This window comes from Apodemus sylvaticus, chromosome 2 (assembly GCF_947179515.1).
Source record: "Apodemus sylvaticus chromosome 2, mApoSyl1.1, whole genome shotgun sequence".
In the NCBI taxonomy this organism is placed as follows: Eukaryota; Metazoa; Chordata; class Mammalia; order Rodentia; family Muridae; genus Apodemus; species Apodemus sylvaticus.
The window spans coordinates 118648914-118668785 of NC_067473.1; the positions used below are offsets into that span (position 1 = coordinate 118648914).

The 19872-nt window shown below is 47.5% G+C and overlaps 1 protein-coding gene across 2 annotated transcripts in view; it reads right to left on the minus strand.

The window, feature by feature from the left end:
* Eefsec (eukaryotic elongation factor, selenocysteine-tRNA specific) overlaps positions 1–19872 on the minus strand; it is a 199138-nt gene that overhangs the window by 47217 nt on the left and 132049 nt on the right. The gene's annotated exons all lie outside the window — the stretch shown is intronic.

Below are 19872 nucleotides of genomic sequence, written 5' to 3' on the forward strand. Positions count from 1 at the left end.
CCCAGAGGAAGCAGCAGCTGGTCTTCAGTCTGTCTGTGAGGCCAAGCTCCATCTCCACCTTGCTCACTCCGGCTGGTCTTAGTTGCACTGGGCACCAGGTCTTTGAGCACTGGCTATTATTAGCTGGGCCCACAACAATTCCCCTCCTCTGCTCAGCTCTCTTTACCCTCCTGACTCCATATACAAATGACTCCAACATCCACCTCAGGCCTTTTAACAGCTGTAACTTCTTGTATGTTTTTGTACTGCTGTCTCCCGGGGTCCTCCATGCTGGACACCAGCTCCTAAAATGAATATTTACTTTGCAGGGCACTGCTCCCTGATCCCTGGGATGGCACTGTTCATGTCCCTCCATGTCAACTTCACAAATTCACTCTTCCCATTAGCCTCTCCCAGTGGCTATAACAAAGGGGAACTGTAAAAGTGACAAGGGGCCTTCCAGGAAGCCTTCTTCCTCCTCCAAGCCACTCCTAGTATTTGTCATCCCATAAAACTTTAAACTGAATTACATCAACATTAGATTCTTATGTCTTCCATGTAACTGTGCTTTAATTGTTTTTAAGTGACTGCTGGGTTTGGAGTATGGAATCCATACAAGACAAGCTGAGGGGACCAGCTGTCCTCTTGGTGGCCAGAGGCCTCCTGAATAATGGAACAGCAAGGGTGGCCACATCTGGATCCCGGGCCTTGACGATGAACAACATGTGGGTTTAAATCTTAGGGGGACAGGAGGGGTCCCCAGTTCTTGGACTACCCTGTTCTTCATCAAAGTCTAGCATTGAGCACACTCCCATGAGTCTCCAAGACTCCAGTTCCCCCTGCCATACAGGCTGCAAATGGCACAACCAGGCATCAGACACTCACATCATGCATGGCCACAACCTCAACATCAAAGATGCATCCCAGGCCTGTGTTCTGGCAGGGTCAAGACCTCCTTCTATCCTATACACCACCATCCCACAGCCTCCCTGCAGCTGAGAGGCTGCCCTGCTCATCACACTAGTGCTCATGCCTCCTGCTTTGACTTCAGTGTCTGTGGAACAAGGAGTGGCATACCATTAGTTGGTCTCGCTGTGCAGATGGGAGCACTGGGCAGCACTGGCCTCATCTCTGCCCTGTCAGTTGTGCTCAGTGATCCACTAGGCTCTTTGAAGTCGGTAAAAGAAAAGTGTCATCTGTCCATTTTCAATCTCTAGAAAATGGAAATACTGCTTTACTGGCCAAGTGTTGACCAATGGAACAATGGATCCCACGAACAAAGGCAGCTGGCCTTACAAACCTGCAGCAGCCTCTGTTTGGCATCAACTTGAGTCTGAACTCCTTTAGTTCTGAGGATGTCTAAATGTGGTCCTGGGAACTGAGCCTAGGGTCTCCTGCAAGTTAGGCCAGTACTGTACCACTGAGCTATCCACCCACCTTTTCAAGCTATGTCAAACAGTGATGGCCCTAAACCAGGCTTCCTCACGTGTTCTTCTCTCATTTTTATTTATTATACTTTAGCCATATGATAGAGAAAACAAAACAGTGGCATGGTGAGTCATGATACAAGCTGGAGGGCCAGCCCTCAGCCCTGGGATGCTGGAGCACCTGATCTGTACTCCCTTTCAAGCCTGAACTTTTGCCCACTGCTTTCTAACTGGACAGTGAGTATGTCCCGAGACTCAGGCTTCTCAAACTTTCCCCTGCATGTTGGGATCTGCTCACTGTTGGAGGCTGGGGTTGGTTGTGTGTGTGGGGGGGTGCTCCTTGGGTAGTGCATGCTAGGGTTAGCAGTTGAAGGTAGAGGTGAGGTCTCAATTCTTGTGCAGGGCTCAGGCTATAGAAACTGTGAAGTTGTATGGAGGTTGTATATCCCTACATAGGTGAGCCTTTAGAAGCTACTTAAGGGTAGCCTGAACTATTCACTGTTTGTTTCAGTATTCAGCTCCTTCCCCAGCTGTGGCATCCCCAGGCCTAGCATTCACTGCCCTTGTATCCAGTCTGTACCTCCCATAATGCTCAAGATCTGCTCCTTTTTTCTCCTGTCAGACAACCCCCAAGTCTAGCGCCCGGGTCAGTTATGGAAACTTGTTGTGTGGCTCTGGACAACCTGGCTCATGCTGGGCTGTCTTTGCATCTTTTTCTCCGCCTTGGCTATATCCAGCATCGATATAGAACCTATGTGACTTTTGGCTGGGTCCCCAATTCTGCTGGATCCACAAAGAATGCCCTGTTGCTCATCTTTTATGGTGGCAGTCTTCAAGGTTCCTCTCCAACATCATGCCTTCGCCTCTCATTTAGGTTTAATATACCACATGGGAGTCCCTGCACTGGCTTCTGGGAAATGGAGAAGAAAATCATGGCTCCACTTTCACTGGGGAAGGTAATACAATGTAATTGTGGTATGTTGAGGGTTACACAGGGCTCTGTGATGGCAGAATGGTGGCAGCAGCATCTGAATTGAGCCTTGAAAGACAATGGCTACAAGTGGGATGTAGAAAAAGATGAGGGGCCATAGTATGCCGTGATGGTGAATTCTGAACTACACAGTATTAACCCTGAGTTGGACTCTGAGAAGATGAAGTCACGCCTGCCTTTTTCTGTATGTCATCCTAAGGATACAGAAACAACACAGGAGTGTTCTCAGAGTTACATTAACAAGAGTTCAGGAAAGTAAGGCCAGCATTCACTTTTTGGTGGCTGTTTGGGGGAATCACATATAGGTGTGGTCAAGAGGGTCAGCACAGCCTCGGGATAAGCAAACTGGACAATACATGAAACTACTAGGGGGATATGCCCAGCAGAGGCATCCAAACTGTTAAGATCATGTGGCCAGCAGGGAGTATGGGAGCAGTGTGTGATGAGGAGGAGTGGCCCTTAAGACCACCTGGCTTTCTGGCCAAGCCAGAGAAGGCAGACACCACAAATCACAATGCCACACACTTATAAATAACACTGTGTATCTTTATGGATACAACGAAGAGAAGGGTTTCCAAGGACAACTCAAAAGGACAGGGATACCTCCAGATGGGGGAACCACAAGAATTTGGGGCTCAACAGCCAACTAAAGATTTTATTATTTGAAGACACTGAAAAAAAAACTAGTTGCATAATTTAAAATTGGTACTTTGAAGAAACAGACTTTCAGTCAGCAAGGTTTACCAGAGTGGGCTCCAATCAAGTCTCTTAATGATAGTTTACTTTCAACTAGACTAGGGGAGAGGTAGAAGCAGCAAGCAATGGTGGCAGAGTAGGTAGGCAGCTGAAGGAAGAACCTTTCCTAGACTCCCAACATGGCTGGGCTCCCTGTGGTGGCCTAGAGGCTACCTTGCAATCACCACCACCAGGAAGAAGGGCCTCTAATGAACATAGGAAAGCTGAGGTGTTCCCTGCTATGGAAACAGCATCTCTTCTTGCCAAGAGGGGAGGCAAAAGAAACAGCACAGGTCGAGCACAGGAAATAAAAAACGAATGGCAGCAAATACAAGAGCAAGCAGGGTTTCATGAGTAAGTTCAGCTCTGGTCAGCACGCCAGCAAAGAACACTTCATCCAGGTCCAAGAATTGGGCACCCAACCCAAATATGTATGGACTGACACTGTACCTATGTGCCCTGCAAAAAGGATATGCCCCTCACTGCAGTCACCAGGAGACCAAGTCCTGGGTCTCCTGTCTCCATCATGGATACCATTGGCCCAGTCCCTCTGGAAAGTTCTCATTATGCCTCCATTTGATGCCTAAGCACCCCTAGTTCTTAAAACTTTTCAAAAGACAAAGAGGATAGCTCACTAAAATTCACCTCACTGTGAGCATTGAGAGATGAAGACACCCAAGCAACACAGAGACAGATAAACAGGACAGAGAATAAAATGTCACTTATAATAGGAAACTGTGTTAGCATGGAGAAATGCTTCCCTGTAATAGTAGACAGACTTTCAAGGCATAAAATGTATTTCAAGAATCATCTTGTGTGTGTGTGTGTGTGGTCTTTTTTAGTTTCTTTATACTTCCTAGCAATTTCTAAAGTAAGCATACACAGTTTTGATAACTAGAATAAAGGTTTTTTAAAAACTCTAAGTTAAAAGAGAAACAAAATCCACTCCAGCATGCTACAAGAATGTGCTATCTAAAACTGGTATCTGAGGTGACAAAAGCCCTCTAAAAGTCTCTTCTTTAGTCCAAGCCAGGCCCTGCTATGACCCTCTAGCCTTTATCACCATTTGATAAACAGAAACCAAAAGCTAAGTCATTACCCTAGAGCACTTGGTGGAAAGAGACTGACAGGGGTTCTAACCCACTCACACCTAATTGCAAAGATGGTATTCACTAGACCAGAGCAGAGTGCTCTGACAAAGCACGCAGGCTCCACTCCACATCTTGGACACAACAGATGCTGTTAGTGGGGCTTACAATGTCTGACTCCAGAACTAAAGAAAAGGATGTTGCATCCCTGCACCTTCCTCAGGACCTTCAGAGACTGTGTACTTGGGGTATAAAAGTAGCCTGGCTTAGGCCCACCTTAAGGACCTAAACCTTTGTCAGGTTTTCAGGCCCAAGAGAAAAATGTCAGCATCTGTAAACCACAGGAATTAAGAGGGATGGCCTAGCTTTTCAGAAAATACTGATTCTTCTCTCCAGCCCCGTCTCCTCCTGGTTCAAGGCTCTTTCTAATTATAAAATGAAGGCCAGAGCTGTCTAACTGGAGTGGAAAAACCGGCTGCCGACAGAGGCACACATCACCAAGGGACAAGATATTAAGGACACTTTCCTTCTATCTGTTTATTCTCATGTACTTTCCAAGTGTAGTATCAGAATGAAAAACGTTTAAAGAACACATTTAAAGCTGGGAGTGCAGGCACAGGCCTCCCTAAGCACCCAGCAGGCTAAGGCAGAGAGATCTTATTCAAGACTATCAGGTGCTCTATTGCAAATATATCTCAAAACAAACAACCAATGTCTTAGTTTTGAACTCAAGAAGAATACCTGGTTCTGCAGAGGTAGGCCCAGCAAGGCTCACACCACCCCTTCTCAAGCAGCCTGGCTCTGTGTGCTTCCTGGTGCTTACCACCTTACTCCTAGGCAGGACATAGATGGTCACATGTTAACCAGTGTAGTTGCTGCCTGAGGTAGGCTCTGTTAGGCCATGGGGTGGGAGGGAGGGAGACATGAAACTCTGACAGGTTTCCAGGCTCAAGAGGAAAGCTCAGCCCCTGTAGACCATTGCCTTGTGTCTTTAGCATGTAGTAAGGGACACTGACCCCTGCTTTTCCTCTCTCTCTGCTCTTCACCCCTACCATCAAGGTCCACTCAGGTCTCCATGCCCCTCACACTTTTAACACAGAGATCCACGAGCAGTCTATCTCTGGTATGGCATGGCACACTCCAGGGTACCAGCAGAGACCAGTAGGACAGTGAGTCAGCACCCAGTGGGTGATGCTCAAACAAGGACTGAGTAAGCAAAGGTTTCTGGGAAGGCTTTTGCAGGCAATGCAGGAAACCTTAGAGCTGGAGGTGTGTGAGGCCGGCATGGGAGACAGAATTGCTGGCCAGGACCACTCTAGGGTAAAACCAGTAGACAGAAACTTGAGAAGGCACTGAGGAGTTAGCCACCATCACCTGGTTCTCCTCTCAGCACTCCAGGCTGCCTCCAGATGGTCTGGTCCACTTGTGCTTAGAGAATACAAGTAATCCTAGCACACAAGGACCCACAGGTGTGTCATGCTGAAGGGAGCTCAGCCAGTGCACGCCCATAACAAGGCCCTTTATTTAGCATCTCACCCCCACCTGCCTGGCACTTGTGTCTGTCACAGTGGCCACTGCTACACCCATTCTTGCCCTACAACTGCACTTGGTGAAGCTCTGACAAGTTTGTAGGACTTTATAAAAACTCTACCTGGCAGCTTCACTATGCCCCACAGTGTACAAGTGACCAAATGGATCTAGGGAGGCCAGGTGAATAACCCAAGGTCACCCAGATCAGCAATGGTGGAATGGAGGCAAATCCATTGGGCTGACTCCAACTGGCACTCATACAAGGTAGACTGGCTGTGGCCTCACTTACATGTTCTACAAGGGCCCTGAGAATGAGTGTTGCTCTAGGTCATCTCTCGGCCTGCACAGCCACAAGGTAGCCGGGTATGTTCTCTGTGTAGTAATAGTTTAGTGTAGAGGCACACATAATTGACAGATAGCAGGCCTTGGAGTCTGGCTTCTGGGATCTGATACTAGGTTACAGTAACTACATGACATTGAACAAAGGAGTTTCTCTCTCCATTTCCTTAGATGGAAAATGTACCAATCTCATTAGATACCTATAAGACTAAGACGATCCATGAGAAACAGTTAGTGTGGGATTTGAACACACACACACACAAACACACACACACACACACACATACACACACACACAAGCTGAGGAAAAGACTCAGTGGTTGAGGGCACTTCTGCTCTTGAAGAGGACCCAGGTTTGGTTCCTAATACCTATATGGTATTTCATAATTGTTTGTAACTCCAGTTCCAGGAAACCTGATGCCATCTTCTGGTCTCCTCAGGCATTAGGCACACATATGGTACACATACATGCATGTAGATAAAGCACTCATATACATACAAGAAAAAAATTAAAGATATATAGGTAACATATAGCTTTTCAATAAAGACTCCCCCATCTGTAGTTTGCTGACTTTTGCAGAGTACTTGCCATTACCCAAGGCCCTGAATGTGGCAGCCAGACAGGCAGTGTCTAGCTGTGGGCAGGGCTGCATTGCCTCACTAGGCATCACTCAAGCTGAGGGCCCTTGCAGATGAAACAAAGATGGGTAAGAAATAACTCTGTAGATAGGGGTACCTACATGGTATGGAATCCATATCACCCCTACAGTATGGCCATCACTGTCTGTCTCACCTATGACCTGGCACTGACGTCCTAGGTCCAGAGAAGATGGATTCAAAGGGAGCCACTGGCTGGCTACACTGTGATTGTTATTCCAAGCTGTCTCCTAGGAGCTGAGGAGAGGCCAATCCACAGAGGACTTTCAGAAGCTTAAGGGCATAAGCTCTGTGCAGTCTGTTTGGGGGACTGCACAGCACACAGGCCAACGTGAGTCATGTTCTATCGCAAATAAAAATCGGCCCATGAATATACATAATCCCCAGGTAATTCTCCCAACCTCAGACCAGTAATGGAGCCACCCTCGCTCACTGAGGCATGAATATTTACCGCCCCTGGCTTTGCTGCTCTCGATCTGGGCTCAATTTTGCAAATTAAAATGAGGGCTGTGGATAGAGAGATTACAAGGGGCCTCTGCAGGCTGCTGTCCCCAGCAAGGCAGCTAGGCAGGATGAGTTGGCTCCTAACTGCTGCCCTGGTGCACTGCCTTGAGGGGTGGCAGTCACAGAAAGAGGCAAGATGGTCAGATGGGTCAGGGTCTCAGAAACAATACACAAATGACAGTCAACACAGACACATGGCCCAGGTGAAAATGTCTGAACGCCTTTCAGGTTTCCCTTTCTGATGACTGAGGACCAATGCCAAGCTGCAGAAGGAGGAGAGACATTAAGCTCCAAGAGATCTGGTGTAGACTGTCCAGGCCTAAACATAGGGCATTCCATTTCATCTCTTCAGACCTTGCTTTCTCACACAGAGCAGGATAAGCATGGCCTCTCTCCCTTTGTTAGCATGATGTCCACAGGGTGTCTGCCCAGGAACATTCTCCTGGCCGACTGCATTTGCTGCTGGTGCTACACACATTATTTGGAAAGGGCTAGGATATGAAGTGATGTCAGAGGTAATGCCTGGGTGGTGAGGCTCATCACTGGTGACAGATAACACAGACAAATGGAACGATCTGTCTGAACTTCCTAGACACTTGGGTCAAGGTCATACTGGGGCTTGGAACTTCCTTTTTTAAATTTATTTTATGTGCTTTGGTACTTTTTCTATGCATGTGTGTCTGAGTGAGGGTGCCAGATCCCCTGGAACTGAAGTTATAGACAGTTGTGAGCTACCGTGTGGGTGCTAGGAACTGAATCTGTGGACTCATCCTTTGGAAGAGCAGCCAGAGCTCTTAACCACTGAGCTCTCTCTCCTGGTCTTGGCACTTCTATCTGGATTCTGCAAGTAGAAGGAGCTAAGTGGTAGCTTGCTTCTCCTGTCCTGAGTACAAGGTTGGGGAAGAGAAATCAAAACAGAGCCCAAGAGGCGGTCCTGAAAGAGTGGAGAAGAGCAGCCAGCCTCCAGCAGATCTAAATTCCCCTCAGCCTGCTGTAGAACCCTGATTCCAAGAGACTAGAAACCACATATGGAAGAATCACTGTAGCCATCAAGACTAAAAGGTAGCTGGAATAAGTCTGGGAAGTATGCCGTGAGTAACCTTTTGAAGGGACAGTGCTTGCCACTGAATAACCTGTGTTCTTAGTTCTGGTTAGACCCTTGCTGTGTCTCATGGGAGGGTAACACAGACTTCATGCATGACCAGTATGAGGCTCACTGCTACATGGCTGTCAAGTGCTGGAGCCAGGCTAAGGCAGGGTCTGGTCTCCCTACCTGCAGCTAGCCAGTGTTCAGGGACCATGTGCCTCCAACCTGTCCATGTTTATGGAGACCAGAGGAATGGCATTTACTCCCCCAGTTCTGTTAGGAACGTGGAACTACTAATAGCTCCCAAACAATGGGGGGTTGCAGGGGAAGGGTGCAGAGCATGGCCACAACGCAGGGATCATGAGGAAAGCCAGAGAGGCAGTAAAACCTGGGTGAGAAGGGAGTGAGGCCCAGGTTTAGGGCAGAGGAGGCCCAGCCTGTATATGGCTTGACTGAGGCCACAAAGCCCAGTGTATGTGTGCTGTACTGGACAGAACACATCCCAAAAGTGGTTAAGAGCACTGGCTGCTCTTCCAAAGGATGGATCTACAGGTTCAACAGGAATTAGGCTGTCCTCAACCCTAACTGACAGCCATAAGATGCCATCTGAGTGAGAAATATTTAAAAGACAAATCCAGAGTACCCAGTGGTGAGTGGAGAGTGTCCGGCGAGTGGGCCCATCCCCTTCCTGGCCTGCCTCAGTATGCACAGCAGCACACTCCAAGGGACTCTGAGGAGTGCTGCAGGGTGGAGGCAACTGTGGGGGCACAGCTAAGGGGACTCTGCTCAAGTGGAACAAGGAGATACACCACTGCTCCCCAGCCCACAGCAGACAGCCCTGCCTGCTGCTGCAGAGCTCCATGCCCTCTCCTCAGGTCTCTGCTGGCTTGGGGGACTTGGTACCAAAGGGTTACTGGTTGAGCTCAGAAACCCTAACCCCGCCTGACAAAACGGCTCCTATTTTTCTTTCTGCTTTCTTTAAGACCCCAGATGTGTTCTTGCACATCAAAAGAGAACAACTTATAAAGTTAAACTAAATCAAGGGCTTTTGTTCTGAGGCATCGTTGCTGAACTAATTATTCCTGTATGTTGTTTAATGAAATAGTGGTGCCATATATTAACCCAGCTAACAGGATGAGCACATGAGTTACAAGGAAGGTCGAGACTGGGATTATAAATTTAACTTTTCCTTAAGAAGAGATGAAACAAACCACTCAACTCCCTGCTGTCGTATGTCATGGGAGGGGAAAATGATGGCAACACACAGCACTGAGGGAGGCCTGTGCCCCAGTGAAAGGACGCTGGCGGCCTAAGCAGCAGCCCCGCCTGTCGGCTCTTTCCCTGGGTCTTCTGCAGCAGAGCTCCAGTAGGCTCCAGGCAGGCTCCTTCCCTCCGTCCACACTGGCTATGGGTCTACAGACAGTGAGCACACGTGACAGTTCCTTAGAAAGCCAAAGTAGCTCTAAACTAACTATACATGGAAAGATGCTGTGCAGCATAAATGCCAAGCAATCTTCACGTGAACCAGAAGGTGCTGTGGCGGATTTGGCTCCTGAGAAGCCAAGCCCTGCAGGCCCAGAGGAGCCAGAGTGTGTGGGCACAGATCCAGGAAGGTGTGACTACACACTTGCTACATGAAACGGACGTGTGCACGACGTCCCTGTGCCAGGTGAGAAGTATGATGTATCAAAAAGGCTCCATCCTTCCTGGCAGCACACAGAGTCACGATAAAAACGTAGCTCAGGTGTCAGTTTACAATTAAAATTTATTTTGAGAATCTTAATAAAGAAAACATATAAACAAAATGTCATGTGAGCAATAAAGTAGCAACCAGCCAAGAGCTGTCAAAAACATGGAAACTCAAAACAATGGTATTGAAATGTATCTGAAATAAGATATTAAGCTGGGCGATGGTGGTGCATGACTTTAATCCCAGCCAGCACTCAGGAGGCAGAGGCAGGCAGGTAACACAGTCTGAGGCTATTCGGGCCTACAAAGCTACTTCTAGGACAGCTGAGGCTATCCAGCGGAACCCTGGCTCAGGACAAGGGGGAGAGGGTAGGAGAGAGAAAGGAAATAGGATATTAAGTAAAAATTAAACCAGGGAGCCCTGCTAAGCGAACGCCACAAGACATTAATACAATGGTGAGCGCTTAAAGTCTGGGCAACATTTTTCCTTATACCTCCCCATATTTTGTCCATTGTGCATTGCTTTTATAATCAGAAAAAGACTATCAACTAAGAAAAAAAAAACAACAGAAAGTGGGGGCCCAAGCTGACCCCCAACCTCAGGTTCTTGGCAGTGGCAGGGAGGGTGAGCTCAGGAGGTAGGCTGGTTGGGGTCATCCTGCCAAGGGCTCCCGTGAAGGTGCGGATTTCAAGTCACCAAGCTTACCCACATACCAACACCGTGCAAAAGACCTCAGGCAAAGAGACCCTGACAGTGATTAATTGGCTACAACACAGAGGACCAACAATAGCCTCCCTTCTCTTCTATCTTCCCTTCCTCCCTCAGATCCAGGCCTGTCTGCTGGATGTACAAGAAGCGGGCAGTCTGAGCATGGCTCTTCTCCCTTTGAGTACATTGTGTGGTCTGAGTGAAGGCTTCATCTCCTGAGCCTGTTTACCGAATCTAAAGAAGATGAAGGCCTACACTGCCTACCAGCATAGCCAAATTTTACTGTGGACATGAACTTGAGAAGCCCAGCACCTAGGGAGGGCTTGCCAGACACTTCCTTCATAGAATGATGTCTGCTGGGTGTGGTAGCTGAAACCAGCTCAGGCTACAAACTAAGATGCTGCCTCAGAAAGAACAGAGATACCCAAAGCTTAGACAATGCACATGGCTTCTGCCCCTATGTACATGTATGATCACTACTGTGTTATTCTCACAGCACAGGAGGCAGGTGCTGGGGTGGTTAGCATTACCCTCAGAAGTCTCTGTTTGCACATCACACAGAAGTGTCGCCACTGAGGTCAGAAATCCAGCACTATAACATACCTACTGCACGCCACATCACACCCTCTCTGATACAAGTATGAGGTCCTGATCCTGTGTGATGGAATAAGTGAGCGTGCGTGTGTGAGTGTGTGTATGGGGGGGGGGGAAGGGAGGGAGGGAGAAAGAGAGAGGGGGAGGGAGGGAGGGAGAGAGAAAGAGACAGAGAGGGGGAAAGGGAAGGGGAAAGGGTAGGGGGAGGGGGAGGGGGAAGGGGAAGGGGAGGGTGGGGTGGTGGTACTGAAGAGCAGGCAGTATGCAAGCTGATGTCTCTATCTGACCTCAGCTACTGTCTTCCCAAGCCTTTGTACAGTTCTCCAAATTCTGTCAGAGCTGCAGTGGCTCCCCATCTGGGTGACCCCCACCTGGCAGAATGTGGCAATGCCCAGCATGAACAACATGCTGCCTGTCACAATGGCAATTGGGAATGTGGGGGAGATGTTATTGTGTCACGGTCATCTATTGGATATAGCAGAGATGCATCTAACTGTTCCATAGAGTCCAGCGGGATCCTTAGGGCAGGACAGTCAGGTCCATATACAGCAGTGCTGAGCTTGAGAGCTGACATCAGAGGGAAAAAAGAAAGAACTTTGCTTAGCTACGTGTTCTGTGCTTCTAACATGAGCAGGGGGCAGGTATTTGAGAGCTTCTGGAAGCACATTTTTCCCTACGAGGCAGTGTTTAGGAGTGAGGTATCTGTGTGTAGGTCAAATCTAGACCTGGAGAGCTAAAAGCAGGGCTGCTCTGCAGAGCCTGAAGCTGAATGAGGAGACAGACACTGCTGTGCATTATCAGAAGAGCAATAGCAGCAGCTCACTGGGCACAGAAGCCAGGGCAGACATGTTCAGGGTGCTGTCACTCTGTAAACTTTGTGGTATTTTCCATTCTAGGACATCACTTTTTTAAAACAAAAGTGAGGGGTTGGAGAGATCCCTCAGTGGTTAAGAGCACTTCCCATTCTACCAGAGGACCTAAGCTCAGTACCCAGGACTGCTGTCCAGTGGCTTACAACAACCTGAAACTACAGCTCTAGGAGATCTAATGTCCTTCTCTGATTCTAAGGGCATCTACATAAAGACCTTCACACACACATCGTGGGTAGCAATATTTTCTTGGGAGAGTGAAACAGATCTACTAGAGCTAGCCTGATAACAAGCCAGCTTAGATGAGAGGCATATGTACCATGTGCTTATAGTATGGTGGCAAACACCTACTAGCCTCCTGGGGGTTCAGTGTGGCATGGAAAGGATCTACCCAGGGCTGTTCTGAACTTGGGAGCACAGCCGGCAAGAAGCACAGTCGGCAAGAAGCACAGTAGGAACCCACTGCCAAGACAGTGAACCCCGTGTCTTCTCCATGTCCAAACTTGGCTTCACCTGGTAGTCACAGACCTCTGACCTCAGGTAGCCCTGTTCTCCCAAGAAATAGTGACAGGTGCAGCATTTCCCTTGCAGGGGAGGCTCACCCTGGCTTGCAGGGGAGGCTCACTCTGGCTTGGTAGAATGAGCAGGACGGAGCTGCTCATCAACTGCCAAGAATAGAGAAAATATTACTTAGATTCCAAACTGCCAGTGTGTTCCAAAGTAGTCCCCCTCTGCCATGCTGGAACTTGGAAATAAGAGAGCACAGGCTCCTACAGGGCTTCTTGATCAAGCCAACAGTACAGCTAAGCTGGTAACCCTTGGATTCCAATCACAGGCTGTGTAAGACCAAAGCCAGCATTTACCTAAACCAAGTCATCTTCTGGCAGAAGAACTAGGCAGAGAGGGACAGGGTTTTCTATAGTTGGTGGCTTAGAACATGAAAACTCTCTTCTGATAGTCTTCTACAGAACAGAGAAGAGTGACGGAGACAGAGGCCCTGCCAAGCCTAGCCCACTGTTTCTCTGCCTGTCATCTGGCCAGATGAAGCCACACCTGTTACAGCCTGCTTGTCATCTGCTCCTCAACAAGCAGGTCAGAACATGAGGCCTGCTGCAAGGATGGTGGCCACCCATCTCTCAACTGCTTCTCATTAGCTGGGACATTCTACTTTTCAACAACCAAGGATGGCTCTGCCCTTCCTTGGAGAGTGAAGGTGGACCCTTTGCTGAGTACTGGTATCTGACTGCTGCTAGGTGCTCATATTAAACAAAGGCTCTCCTTATCCCAGCACGGGCTGATGACACAAAAACAGCAGACCCCTCTACTCTGTCCTCTGAGGGTAGAAGTGGCTATAACTCTAGAAGAAACATATCTGGACCAACTGTGGGTGGCTGGACACAGACGGAAGGATGCCTACCTACTAATAATGTGTGATGAAGCACTCTAACTTGCTCCTCTGAAAGAGAAATACCATCAGTATAACTATAGGGCAGGGCGAGGCAGGGCAGGGCAGGCTCAGAACAGAAGATGGAGCTCAGCTCTGGGTCTGTTAGGCAGTGGGATCTTCACTTCTCCAAATTCTGACTCAGCCCTGTCATTGCACTAGAAAACCCTCCTGTGGCTACAGGGCAGGGGGCCAGGCAGTCTGAGTTCTGGAGTACACTGTGCCAAATCCATACTGCTATAAAAAAAAGGAGACTTCACTGAACCGGCCACTGGGCCACAATATGAAGAAGGGCTCTCTTGTCCTCAGAAGGAGGAGTACATGAGAACTGGAAGTATTTCTAACAGTACTTCGAATGCTCGGGGGCAGATAAGACAAACCACTGCAAGGCACAGCACTGCTGGGTGGCTCTTCTCAGCATACCAATGAGCACTAAGCCTCTGCACCCTCTCTGTGAGGTCCTGACAGTACAAGAGTCCCAAACCAAGGTCACAAAAGACAGGGCACTGTTAGAGGCTGGGAATAGAACCTAGAAACTTGTTCTAGGGCCTGGGCTTTCCCATTTAGGGACAAGCTGCAAATGGCCAGATTTTTCAGGCTGTGTTCTCATGGCCCAAGGACCACATAGGGCTACAGTTCATGTATGGAGAAGGATGTGAAATGAAACACTCCCCTTTTCCTGCCCGTGCCTAGCTTCTGACCCTTCAGCATGTCCAGGCTTTCACTAACTACCTGCCAAGCTCTCCTCTGCAGAAAACCAGCAGATCCAGCAGAGCATCTGTGAAGGAGAAGGGACAGATGAATGCTCTGAAAGGAACATCAGTGTGTTCCCACAGAACCACTTTTGGAAACTGCAGGAAGATCATATTTCTGTAAAAATAACGAAACTTTCTGAGAATCAAGGAGTCATGCAATTAAAGGCACTCCATAGTTAGTCCTCCCCGAAGCATACTGCCACCCTCTCCTGATGGCTTCACTCTGAGTCTGAATTTTATTTATTTAAAAATTTTTATAGGCTTTTTCCTGAGATGCAAACCACAGTTGGTTCCTACCTCTGTAGCAGCCTTTCTGAGATGCCTTTCTAAAATCAAATAGTTTTATCCAGAGGGACTTTCATAGGAGATTACAGTCCTGGAGGCGGGCGACTGGGAGACGGAATAGTCAAGAAGGCGATGAGCGCAGGAGATGGCAGAGCCTGGGAATAGCAGAATCCTGGAGATGACAGAGGTCAGGAGATGAGAGCCTGAGCGAGCTGCACTGCAGGCGTCCGTCCACCTTGTGAACTGGCAGTCCAGTGAGTCAAATCTAACCACTGAGTGAAAGTGGACTGCAACAGAGCAGATGTCAGGAGGCTGGGGTGCTCTGCCCTGCATGCACAGGGACACTCGGCAATCAACTGCCAAGCATAAGAGTCCAGGGCCAAGGCTGCAAGTGGCAGCCCTGTCACTCACTATCCCAGGGGCCGGGAACAGATGCTTCCCAGCTTAGCAGACACAGCCCCTGGTTATGGCAGGATGGAGAAGAGTAGGAGGGCCCGTGTCTCCCCGGCCCGCTTCCTAGGCTCTCAAGCACAGCGGCCAGAGGCATGGAGATAATGGTGGCACCTGCTTTTCTCCCTGAGAACTGCAGCCAGGCCCCTCCTTCTGTTCTGTTATGACTTCATTAAACTGCACAGGGTGTGTGACTAGAAAACAACCAGTCCTCTGTTGTTTTCTACTTCTTTTCTCAAGTGTGTTGATTTTAAATGGATGGATGGTGCAAAAACCTGAAAAGGATGGCATGTGAGTAGAACCCCAGAATGTGGAGCTGCATCTCAGCAGTCAGGCTAGGCCAGCGACAGAAGCCAGACAGGTGAGGCCCGGGGCAGCTGCCAGGCTGTCCTAGGAAAGGCTTGAGAAGGAGAAGATACTTCTGTGGCTGGAAGTGAAGCTCCCTGTTGGGCCTGATGGGTCTTAACTCCTTGCAACTGGCTACTTGTGTTTTTTCTAACTCTACTTTAGGTCTCTTCAAACCTGAGCATCCCATTTGAACCTTATAGCTGGAGAGTCAAAATAACTTCTGGCTGGAACCAATAGCTACTAGCAGCTTTTTATAAGTCCACACCTGCAATCTACAGCCATTCACTGGTTATAGAACCCTGTGCACACTTCCTCTACGAACTTCAGTTTCCCCTTTTGCTATACAGTGGATATGGAGGTTTTGTGCATGGCCCAAACAGATGATCGCTAGGGGCCCTCCTTCCTTTCCTCACCCTGTATATTGACCCCATCCTCTAGCAGACCCTTGCCCTTTACTGCTGCTGCTGGGCTTTCTGTCTCTTTACTTGTGCTTCCCGACTCCAGCCAGGACCTCCAACCCTTTCTTCTTGCCCTATCCTCTGATTAGCTGCTAAGTCCCACCAGGTGCTAGTAGGCCCACTCTCAGCCTGACCTCTCTCTACTTGTATGGCTACCACCTGGTTTCAGGTTCTCTGCAAACCTTGGACTAAGACAATCCCAACAATAAGTGACAAACTGCTATACAATCTCCCATGACCAGACCTGGTTCAGTCCTTGGTGAATACTTGTGAGAAAGTGATAGAATGAAAAAAATCAAATGTGGCATAGTCTGGCTCCCAGAGAAAGAGAGCCTGTGATGAACTCCTGGGCACAGGCTCTTAGCTGGCTATCTGTCAGAATGGCTCCTCCAGAACCACTGTCAGGCTAAGGCATATCTTTAGTTTCCAGCTCAAAAGAATAGAAGAAAAGCTACTCTTCTCTGACTTTCCTAGCTACCTACAGAGCCTGTGAAGGCAGAGTGTGCCAAGAAAAATTAAGGAATTAAGCTACTTGCTTCATCTACCCCAGCCAACAGCTAGATCTGCTGCCACAGAGCCAGTGAGCCTGAGTACCATGGAGTGCCACACACTCTTACAGTGGGAGTCACACAGGGTCACTGGGTACATGCTCTGCCCCACTAACCAGCCCAAGGGTGGGCATGAGAGAAACATGGTGTAACCACTCTCATTATCCCTTCAACAGGGCAAGGCCAGCTGTGGTGAGTGTAGCTCTGCTCTTTTAGAGGAGACTCAGGGCAATATGCAAGGGCAGGTTTTCAGCCAAGTTGGCATGACTGCACTTACAGACTAGGGACTCTTCTAGGTCTGACTCTTCCCGGTAGATATTAGATACTCTGTGACGCAGATACAGCACACTTCCTGTCTGTCCTAGCTGCACATGAAACTCAGCCATGTCTCAGGGCGGTTTGCTAGCCACTGTTGTGGGGGTAACATAATTTCTGTTTGTTATGAATGAAAACCCAGGACAAGGCCAATAAAGCAGCCATGTAGCCTGTGGGAACCAGGCCTGACTTTCTATGAACTTTCTTTGGCTAAGCCCTGAGTCCTTCCTTCTCATATAAACCTTAAAATATGACCACAGAGAAGAAGCCAAGAAAAAGTCTTGGTCACTCCTCAGTCCCAGTGAGCCACGCCTTGCCTTTTCTCTACCTGCAGCAGTGTCTTGGCCCCAAGAGGAAGGGACTCTGGACTGGATGTCATTTTTCTCCAAGTCTCTGGCTCCATCTACTGTCTCTGAGTGCGACACAGAACCGAGGCTAGAAACAGTGTCCAAAGAGTGCTCCAGAGCTGGAGCAAAGCTTGGAGGGCAGGCTCAGGAGCCGCCTGTGTGGCCAGGCCACATTCCAGGCAGCAGAGCTGCCCCCACTGGAGAAGGCTGGAGGGTTGCAAGGTACTGGCCAGAAGGCTGTTTGCTTGACCTTTGAGCCCACTGCAGTCTGGTTCCAATTAAGCACAAAATAAGTCAAGTTACCAGGTTACATTTTGTGCCATAGTTCACCTCAAAAGTCAGAAATACAGGGTGACCTGGAATCCACCCACAGTGATGTGGCTGCTGCTCACAGAAAAAACAAATAAAGACGTGGGAATTAGGGATCCCTGAGGCAAGTAGCAAATCACTGCTTCAACTGTGTTACCTTGGGAGAGTCCTGAGCTTTAGTTTCACTGCCTGTCAGAGAGTGAGAATTAACTAGAAGGCCAGTGTTATCCAACTCAGGTGAGAAAACATGAAATAGTGAGCTCAAGCCCTGACTGATCCAAAGGTTTAAAACTACCCATCTTACAGACAGGGAAACACTTGGAAAAAGTGTGGTGGGCCTTCAAACACTGTACAGAGGAAGAAATCCTCAAAGACCTGAGAGAAGGAGCCCAGCACCTGAGCTGAGGCCCCACAGCTCCCAGCTTCCTTCCACAGGGAAAGGAGCCCATGAGCATCTGGGAAGCAGTGTGCAGGGGAGAGCATCTCTGAGGAGAGGAGCCCAGGGTGAAGGGGAGGCATGGTGGCATAGTCAGTCAGAACACAGATGATGGTAGGTTTGGCATTGTGTGCAAAACAGAGCTGTTAAAGCCAAAAAATGCACAAACAAAATTTAAAAGGAAATGAATCCCAGGCAATATTATGTATAACCTAAGCACTCATGAAGTAGAGGCAGGCATATCTTTGTGATTTTGAGGCCATCTTGACTACATAGTGAATTCCAAGGCTACATAATGCAAACACATTTAAAAACAGACAACAGAAGCAGGGCAGTGGTGGTCATACATCTCTAGTCCCAGAACTCATGAGGCAGAGGTAGGTCAGTCTGGTCTACATAGGAAGTTCCAACTTGATAATAGAGAAATCCTGTCTCAAAAAGACTAAAATAAAACAAAATAGATAATAGGCCATTTTCTAAGAAAACATGTTACCAAACTGATAGGAGGAATGAAATAAAAAAAGATCAGAGCACCACCCTTCCCTCCAATACTGAATTCAGATGCTTCTAGAAACGAGCTCCCTTCCTCTTCTAAGGAGTAGACGGAACACAGAGGAAAGTGGGCAAGCTCTTCCTCTGGGGACTTCTGTTCATATGACACCATGACTTGACAGAAGTGTCAAACATATATCTCAATTATGAATGCTAACGTAAAAATCTTAACTAAAAGTATTCAAAATTACAATCTAAGTATTAAAAAAAATGTCATGTAACTAAGCAGCATCTATTCTGTTACACACTACCAGAGAACCCTGCACATATAAGACAAAAGATTAAAAAGTCATGGTAAACAGCATCATAAAGATTCCTGGCAAATTTTACAGTGCTTGTTGACTTAAAAAAAAAATAAGTAGATTATTTCCTTATTTCAAGAAAAAGGTTAAATGAGACCAGAAACTAACATCTTAATGATAAAACAGTAGTTACTTCCCACTAAGGGAATGCCTGTTCTCTAACCAGTCAGCACTGCAGTAAGAGAAAGGAAGTGGGACCCTCAGTGTTTATAAGAACAGTAGAGATTAGCACTGCTTGAAAAACCATGCAATCGCACACCAAAAGGTTCTGGAAGATTAGAAAGAAAAACCAGGGCTAGAGGGATGGCTTAGTGGTTAGAAGCACTGACTGCTCTTCCAGAGGTCCTGAGTTCAATTCCCAGCAACTACATGGTGGCTCACAACTGAAGACAGCTACAGTGTACTCATATACATAAAGTAAATAAATAAAACTTTAAAAAAAAAGAAAGAAAGAAAAACCAATACAAACGGCAATGCTGAAGTTTATAGAATTAACACTAAACCAACAGTTTTCTACACAAAAGCAAAAAATAAAAATAAAAAGGTTTCATGTTTAGTACAAACTTAAGGAATGTAGAGAAACAGAAGAAAATGTGAAGTTGATGGGAAGACAGAAAATACTTTCTCTCATATAAAAGGGTCCAGATGTTAAAATGGGTATTTATCCTTAGGGGAACTAAAGAGTTGATCTTCAAACTCTTCTATATTCAAATTAATTATAATAACACTAAAATCGTGTGAAGGTTTAGTTGAGCCAGAAGCTGTCCCAGATGTCCCTCAACAGAGGAATGGATACAGAAACTGTGGTATATATATATATATATATATATATATATATATATACCACACACACACACACACACACATATACATACATACAATGGAGTACTATTCAGCTATACTACTATTCAATGAATTTATGAACTTCTTAGGCAAATGGATGGAACTAGAAAGTGTCATCCTGAGCGAGGTAACCCAGTCACAAAAGAACGCACATGGTATGCACTCACTAATAAGCGGATGTTAGCCCAAAAACTCAAAATAAACAAGTTACAATTCACCTAGCACAGGAAGCTCAAGAAGGAGGACTTAAGTGAGGGTGCTTTGGCTCCTCTGAGAAAGGGA